At 39.8% G+C, this 9,570-nt stretch overlaps 2 pseudogenes; one reads left to right on the forward strand and one right to left on the reverse strand.

The window, feature by feature from the left end:
- Window positions 1-873: 873 nt before the first annotated feature.
- Window positions 874-993, reverse strand: LOC146025254 (5S ribosomal RNA; annotated as a pseudogene).
- A 6,248-nt stretch (window positions 994-7,241) lies between these two features.
- LOC146025255 (5S ribosomal RNA) lies at window positions 7,242-7,361 on the forward strand (annotated as a pseudogene).
- The last annotated feature ends 2,209 nt before the right edge of the window (window positions 7,362-9,570 follow it).

The raw sequence follows: 9,570 nt of genomic DNA on the forward strand, positions 1-9,570 counted from the left end.
GCGGGGGTTGGCTGTGGCGGCTGTCCATCATGTTCAGGATTGTGATTTCAGGCTGTCTTGGCTCTAGCATGATTTTTGACTCTGTTCGGCGGCCATTTTGCCTGGGACCTTTGTGGACTTTTGTATTGAAAAACGGCCATCTTTGTGGATCTCAGTGCATAAATTGGAACTTGCTTGTGTTTTATTCATGGCGGTTTCGTGCGGAACATGGGGGTATAAAATACATTATATTAGTATTTGCACATTTGCATGTTTATACATGTTAATCACGTGACAATAATAATAAATATATATATACAGTGAATTTAAGAGATGTCAGATATAGCAGCAGTAATCAACTGGGATAAAAAATATATATATATAAAAAAGTATATATATATATATATATGTATATACTTTGGGATAAAAATAATTCTTGAGGTAGAGAGTTGTATATCAGTATAAAACGAACTAGCAGCATAATTTTTAGACATATAGTAGCAGCATAAAGTGCTTAAGTATTAGATGACCTTTTTATAAGGCAATGGTGACCTCTATATAGCAGTGCAAATAATAAAAAGAATAAGAAGGACAAGTTAAATACATGGATAGTGTATGTACTATAGTGATGAGACATATATAGGTGGTAAAATAATTTTTATTATTTGGTGTGAGTGACCTTGTGATTATATTTAGTGGTTACAATAAGTGTCTATATAAGACTTTTGCTAACATATATTGGCGATAGGTGGTTAGGTGATAGGTGACAGACAGATAGATGAAGCTTGTAGAAGATAAATGAGAGGGTGAACGTGTCCAAGGGTGTGTGAACTGAGCTTTGGTATTTTTTGGTATTTTTTGAGGTTGTCCTTTTCACGAGGTTGTTTGCGTTTTTCATTACAGAACCTGTTCTTCTCAGGTAGTCTCCTGTCCCGATACTGGACAGGCCCAAACACTGCTTGGCTGCCAAGATCGGACGAGATTGGGCATTGCCAGTGTGGTATGACTGTAATGTTTTTCTCTTCTTCCTCTCGGACCTGAATACCTCTCGGACCCGAGTACCTATTTGCTCAGAAAGTGTGTATGAGAAAAGGGATACAAGGAGACGTAAGAAGAAAAAAGCAGAAAGATTAAGGGGGAGGGGGTGAGGGGGGGGGGGTGGTGGGTGAGGGGGTGCATTTATGTGGGAAAACACAGGGGGATAAGGTTCCTCTCGCAGGAGGGTTACAGGACCTTTACAGGAACGGAGCGATTTCATATCCCTCATTTAAACCACTCGGATGTAGTGTCTGGAGCTGGAATATCCAATACATTTCCCTTTGGGACAGTTTTTTCGCAAGGTCGCCTCCTCTTTCTCCCAGCTGGACATGTTCAATGGCTTTAAATGTCATATCTTCTGGATTTGATTTGTGGGTTGTTAGGAAATGTCTAGGGACTGCATGATTTTCCACTTTGTTTTTGATGCTTCTTACGTGCTCTTGAATCCTAATTTTCAGTGGGCGCTTGGTCTTGCCTACATACTTCTTTCCACACGTGCATTCTAGTAGATAGATGACAGAGGTGGAGTTGCAATTCATGAAGTCCTTTATCTGGAACTCGTTGTTATCCCCGGTATCTGTAAAATGTTTCCTGTTTGGGTGGAGGTACTTGCAGATGACACATTTCCCACATTTATAGGATCCCTTACATTTGGGTAATTTTGTGGAGGGTTTAGATGTTTTGAGCATGCTTGGTGCTAGTAGGTCCTTCAGGTTTTTTGACTTCCTGTAAACGATGTCAGGTTTTGGGGGTAGGATCTCTTTCAGGATTGGGTCCATCAGTAGGATCCCCCAGTGATTTTGTATAGATTTTTTTATCGTGTTTTCGTGTCTATTATATGTAGTGATGAATGCTACCGATTCTTTCTTGTCCTCTTTCTTTGTTTTATACGTTAGTAGTGATGTACGATTCGTGTTTCTTGTTTTTTCTGCTGCTTTCTCGATGAGGCCCGCTGGGTATTCTTTTTCCGTGAATCTCTGGCCATACAGGGTAAGTTGTTCTTCCAGGTCTTCCTGTTTGCTACAGTTGCGTTTAATCCTGTGGAATTGAGAATATGGGATGTTTTCTTTCCATCTTTTAAGATGATTGCTTTTGTGGTGTAGGTAGCTGTTTTTATCCACACTTTTGACAAAGTTCTTTGTTATCACTTTATTGTTCTCGTGTGTCAGGATCAGGTCAAGGAATTCTATGGATTCCTGCTGTATGTTGGAGGTGAACTTGAGGTTCATATCATTTTTGTCCAGGTCTTTAAAAAATTCTTGGAATTGTGAGTTCGTTCCATCCCAGATGATTAAAATATCGTCTATATAACGTTTATATAATATTATGGCACTCTTAAAAACAAGGTTATTGTAGATATAAAAGTTTTCCCAGTGTCCCATAAAAAGATTTGCGAAACTGGGCGCAAATATAGTCCCCATTGCTGTTCCGCATTGCTGTAGGTAAAATTGATCTTGGAATTTAAAATAGTTATGGTGCAGGATAAAAAGCATTACATCGCAGATAAAATTCCTATGTTCTGGAGAAAGTGAGGCATCTTCTTCTAGGTATACTTTACAGGCTTCTACTCCTTTGTGGTGTTCGATACAAGTATATAATGACTGAACATCTATGGTTACCCATTTGTAGGTCTCCTTCCATTCGAAATCTTCCATCGTGTTCAGCACTGCTGTCGTATCTTTTAGATATGAGGGTAAGCATTTCACATATTTATTCAGAAAAATATCCACATACTGGGACAGGTTGGAAGTCAAGGAGTCTATACCTGCCACAATTGGTCTTCCGGGTGGATTAGTCAAACACTTGTGGACCTTCGGTAGAAAGTAGAAAATAGGGGTAATGGGGTCTGATCTTAATAAATATTGATATTCATCTTTTGTTAAAATGTTGGTTCTAAGGCCTTGTAGCAGAAGACTATGTAGTTCCTCAATGTATGTATCTTTTGGATCAGTCATGAGTTTACTGTACGAGTTTTCATCTGCCAGGAGCCTTTCTGCTTCTTTTACATAGGCTTCTCTGTCCATAAGGACCATACCCCCCCCCTTTATCAGCAGGTATTAATACCAGGTCTTTGTTTTTCTGTAATTTCTTCAGTGCTTCCCTTTCAGAGTTGGTTAGATTTTTAGTTTTTATTGGTGCTTGTTCTGTGTCGCATAGATCCTTCTTTACCAGGTCATAGAAGATGTTAATGTTGGACCCCTTTGATTCTATTGGGTAATATTTAGATGTAGGTTTCAGACCTGATTTGGATCTGCTCTCAAAATTTGATGTTATAGCGTCATCTTTTCTCAAGAAGTGCCTCTTCAAAGTGAGTTTACGGATGAACTTGTTTAGGTCGATATATGTCTCAAACCTGTTCATACTGCTTGTGGGTGCAAAGGAAAGTCCCTTTCCCAGGAGAGAAACTTCTGGGGCTGTGAGTACGTGTTTTGACAGGTTAAAGATGCCTTTGTTGGTAGCCATATTTGCGATGTCTTGCTTCGTTATGCCGCTCTTTTTTTGGGATCTCTGCCTCCCGCTTCCCCGTTTTCCTCTTCGTCTGGTAATCTTCTTTTTAGGGGGGAGGCTTGTTTTACATTTTCTTCCAAGACCACTCTCCAGTCTTCCTTCCTTCTTGTTCCTGTGCTCTGGGACAAAAAAGAAGCCGATGGTGCGGTGGACTGTTCTTGTTCTCCATTCGATCTTAGTCTTTGTAGAGCTGTAAATCTGTTGGTGGTCCTAAACGTTATATAGACGATATTTTAATCATCTGGGATGGAACGAACTCACAATTCCAAGAATTTTTTAAAGACCTGGACAAAAATGATATGAACCTCAAGTTCACCTCAAGTTCACCTCCAACATACAGCAGGAATCCATAGAATTCCTTGACCTGATCCTGACACACGAGAACAATAAAGTGATAACAAAGAACTTTGTCAAAAGTGTGGATAAAAACAGCTACCTACACCACAAAAGCAATCATCTTAAAAGATGGAAAGAAAACATCCCATATTCTCAATTCCACAGGATTAAACGCAACTGTAGCAAACAGGAAGACCTGGAAGAACAACTTACCCTGTATGGCCAGAGATTCACGGAAAAAGAATACCCAGCGGGCCTCATCGAGAAAGCAGCAGAAAAAACAAGAAACACGAATCGTACATCACTACTAACGTATAAAACAAAGAAAGAGGACAAGAAAGAATCGGTAGCATTCATCACTACATATAATAGACACGAAAACACGATAAAAAAATCTATACAAAATCACTGGGGGATCCTACTGATGGACCCAATCCTGAAAGAGATCCTACCCCCAAAACCTGACATCGTTTACAGGAAGTCAAAAAACCTGAAGGACCTACTAGCACCAAGCATGCTCAAAACATCTAAACCCTCCACAAAATTACCCAAATGTAAGGGATCCTATAAATGTGGGAAATGTGTCATCTGCAAGTACCTCCACCCAAACAGGAAACATTTTACAGATACCGGGGATAACAACGAGTTCCAGATAAAGGACTTCATGAATTGCAACTCCACCTCTGTCATCTATCTACTAGAATGCACGTGTGGAAAGAAGTATGTAGGCAAGACCAAGCGCCCACTGAAAATTAGGATTCAAGAGCACGTAAGAAGCATCAAAAACAAAGTGGAAAATCATGCAGTCCCTAGACATTTCCTAACAACCCACAATCAAATCAAATCCAGCAGAGATCCCAAAAAAAGAGCGGCATAACGAAGCAAGACATCGCAAATATGGCTACCAACAAAGGCATCTTTAACCTGTCAAAACACGTACTCACAGCCCCAGAAGTTTCTCTCCTGGGAAAGGGACTTTCCTTTGCACCCACAAGCAGTATGAACAGGTTTGAGACATATATCGACCTAAACAAGTTCATCCGTAAACTCACTTTGAAGAGGCACTTCTTGAGAAAAGATGACGCTATAACATCAAATTTTGAGAGCAGATCCAAATCAGGTCTGAAACCTACATCTAAATATTACCCAATAGAATCAAAGGGGTCCAACATTAACATCTTCTATGACCTGGTAAAGAAGGATCTATGCGACACAGAACAAGCACCAATAAAAACTAAAAATCTAACCAACTCTGAAAGGGAAGCACTGAAGAAATTACAGAAAAACAAAGACCTGGTATTAAAACCTGCTGATAAAGGGGGGGGTATGGTCCTTATGGACAGAGAAGCCTATGTAAAAGAAGCAGAAAGGCTCCTGGCAGATGAAAACTCGTACAGTAAACTCATGACTGATCCAAAAGATACATACATTGAGGAACTACGTAGTCTTCTGCTACAAGGCCTTAGAACCAACATTTTAACAAAAGATGAATATCAATATTTATTAAGATCAGACCCCATTACCCCTATTTTCTACTTTCTACCGAAGGTCCACAAGTGTTTGACTAATCCACCCGGAAGACCAATTGTGGCAGGTATAGACTCCTTGACTTCCAACCTGTCCCAGTATGTGGATATTTTTCTGAATAAATATGTGAAATGCTTACCCTCATATCTAAAAGATACGACAGCAGTGCTGAACACGATGGAAGATTTCGAATGGAAGGAGACCTACAAATGGGTAACCATAGATGTTCAGTCATTATATACTTGTATCGAACACCACAAAGGAGTAGAAGCCTGTAAAGTATACCTAGAAGAAGATGCCTCACTTTCTCCAGAACATAGGAATTTTATCTGCGATGTAATGCTTTTTATCCTGCACCATAACTATTTTAAATTCCAAGATCAATTTTACCTACAGCAATGCGGAACAGCAATGGGGACTATATTTGCGCCCAGTTTCGCAAATCTTTTTATGGGACACTGGGAAAACTTTTATATCTACAATAACCTTGTTTTTAAGAGTGCCATAATATTATATAAACGTTATATAGACGATATTTTAATCATCTGGGATGGAACGAACTCACAATTCCAAGAATTTTTTAAAGACCTGGACAAAAATGATATGAACCTCAAGTTCACCTCCAACATACAGCAGGAATCCATAGAATTCCTTGACCTGATCCTGACACACGAGAACAATAAAGTGATAACAAAGAACTTTGTCAAAAGTGTGGATAAAAACAGCTACCTACACCACAAAAGCAATCATCTTAAAAGATGGAAAGAAAACATCCCATATTCTCAATTCCACAGGATTAAACGCAACTGTAGCAAACAGGAAGACCTGGAAGAACAACTTACCCTGTATGGCCAGAGATTCACGGAAAAAGAATACCCAGCGGGCCTCATCGAGAAAGCAGCAGAAAAAACAAGAAACACGAATCGTACATCACTACTAACGTATAAAACAAAGAAAGAGGACAAGAAAGAATCGGTAGCATTCATCACTACATATAATAGACACGAAAACACGATAAAAAAATCTATACAAAATCACTGGGGGATCCTACTGATGGACCCAATCCTGAAAGAGATCCTACCCCCAAAACCTGACATCGTTTACAGGAAGTCAAAAAACCTGAAGGACCTACTAGCACCAAGCATGCTCAAAACATCTAAACCCTCCACAAAATTACCCAAATGTAAGGGATCCTATAAATGTGGGAAATGTGTCATCTGCAAGTACCTCCACCCAAACAGGAAACATTTTACAGATACCGGGGATAACAACGAGTTCCAGATAAAGGACTTCATGAATTGCAACTCCACCTCTGTCATCTATCTACTAGAATGCACGTGTGGAAAGAAGTATGTAGGCAAGACCAAGCGCCCACTGAAAATTAGGATTCAAGAGCACGTAAGAAGCATCAAAAACAAAGTGGAAAATCATGCAGTCCCTAGACATTTCCTAACAACCCACAAATCAAATCCAGAAGATATGACATTTAAAGCCATTGAACATGTCCAGCTGGGAGAAAGAGGAGGCGACCTTGCGAAAAAACTGTCCCAAAGGGAAATGTATTGGATATTCCAGCTCCAGACACTACATCCGAGTGGTTTAAATGAGGGATATGAAATCGCTCCGTTCCTGTAAAGGTCCTGTAACCCTCCTGCGAGAGGAACCTTATCCCCCTGTGTTTTCCCACATAAATGCACCCCCTCACCCACCACCCCCCCCTCACCCCCTCCCCCTTAATCTTTCTGCTTTTTTCTTCTTACGTCTCCTTGTATCCCTTTTCTCATACACACTTTCTGAGCAAATAGGTACTCGGGTCCGAGAGGTATTCAGGTCCGAGAGGAAGAAGAGAAAAACATTACAGTCATACCACACTGGCAATGCCCAATCTCGTCCGATCTTGGCAGCCAAGCAGTGTTTGGGCCTGTCCAGTATCGGGACAGGAGACTACCTGAGAAGAACAGGTTCTGTAATGAAAAACGCAAACAACCTCGTGAAAAGGACAACCTCAAAAAATACCAAAAAATACCAAAGCTCAGTTCACACACCCTTGGACACGTTCACCCTCTCATTTATCTTCTACAAGCTTCATCTATCTGTCTGTCACCTATCACCTAACCACCTATCGCCAATATATGTTAGCAAAAGTCTTATATAGACACTTATTGTAACCACTAAATATAATCACAAGGTCACTCACACCAAATAATAAAAATTATTTTACCACCTATATATGTCTCATCACTATAGTACATACACTATCCATGTATTTAACTTGTCCTTCTTATTCTTTTTATTATTTGCACTGCTATATAGAGGTCACCATTGCCTTATAAAAAGGTCATCTAATACTTAAGCACTTTATGCTGCTACTATATGTCTAAAAATTATGCTGCTAGTTCGTTTTATACTGATATACAACTCTCTACCTCAAGAATTATTTTTATCCCAAAGTATATACATATATATATATATATATATACTTTTTTATATATATATATATTTTTTATCCCAGTTGATTACTGCTGCTATATCTGACATCTCTTAAATTCACTGTATATATATATTTATTATTATTGTCACGTGATTAACATGTATAAACATGCAAATGTGCAAATACTAATATAATGTATTTTATACCCCCATGTTCCGCACGAAACCGCCATGAATAAAACACAAGCAAGTTCCAATTTATGCACTGAGATCCACAAAGATGGCCGTTTTTCAATACAAAAGTCCACAAAGGTCCCAGGCAAAATGGCCGCCGAACAGAGTCAAAAATCATGCTAGAGCCAAGACAGCCTGAAATCACAATCCTGAACATGATGGACAGCCGCCACAGCCAACCCCCGCAAAGCGCTACAAAACGGAAGTGTGGCAACGCGATACTTCCGCCTAGGAAGGGCGGAAGTCGTCCTATCTAACTGAACTACACGTATACAGGAAGCGGGGCGGAAGTGACGTCCGCCAACCGGAAGTGGGGACGCGCATCCCCTGCTCATAAATGTATTGTTTTCTCATCTCCTAATGGTGTTTTTCCTGTGTTTTTTTAGTAATAAGAGTCAGCTAACACTAAGCCCCTTAACCATTTTATCAATAGAGGATAAATATGTATAAAACCTTGAAGGTAAAAACGGAGGACACATCCCACAGGATGTGACCTCATAACCATGTGCATTAGGCATACTGGGTATAAATAGAGCCCCAGACACATCTCTCCCTCACCCCTTGAAGAAGTCTCCTAGACGAAACGCGTTGGGTACTGCCTGCTGACTCCTCCATTAAGATAAGTCCTTTATTTTTAAACCTCCTAATATATTTACCTCCCCATTTTTTAGCGACATCATATGTAGGCCTTTTTTAAAAAATATTTCGCATTTTTTACTTTGGTGTTTTTTCTATATTAATTGTATTTTTGTCTGTTCTCCATTTTTAGTGCTATTGTGCACTTTTTTATGTTAAATAAAACTTTTTTATTATAAAAAGCTTTCTGTGTACTATACAGGTATTTATTGTCGCTTACCTCTATCCAAACCATTGCAATTGTTTTCTGTGACACCCCTTACCAAGGTGCCCATTTTTAGAGGTTAGCTGACATCCCTTTTCTATAAAAGGGTACCAGTATACACTAATTTCTTACCAGATTATCTGTACAGTCTAAAGACACAAGTGGCGCCATACATCCTTTCTTCCCCATATATATATATATATACACATACATACATACATATATATATATATATATATATATATATATATATATATATATATATATATAATATCCAAGCCTGCCGGCCCTCAGCGTAATCAGCAACGGTCCCCGGTGCCCAAAAAAGCTAATACATACACTCCAAACGAAATTATGGCACTCAAGAGGCAATTTTTCATGCAAATAAAAGCATATATTGTCAAGCTTTCGGGGACTTAAACCCCTTCTTCAGGACAAACACCTACAACACAGATACATACACTTAAAAGACATTTATACTCACACCCTGCAGGCTCCCTCGGCGTCCGGCGCGGCACACGCTGTCTGACTCAGCGGGCGGATGTCCGCACACGTACTTCCGGCTGAACACAGAGATCCTGGCTGCCAAGCAACCGTAATCGCTTGCGTTCCAGCCTCCATAGCGGCGGTCACTTCCAGTCCTCCGGCCTAGAAAGAGCTAGCCATAGCCGGCACCT

The sequence above is a fragment of the Crinia signifera genome, chromosome 7 (genome assembly GCF_055691185.1).
Source record: "Crinia signifera chromosome 7, ASM5569118v1, whole genome shotgun sequence".
NCBI lineage: Eukaryota > Metazoa > Chordata > Amphibia > Anura > Myobatrachidae > Crinia > Crinia signifera.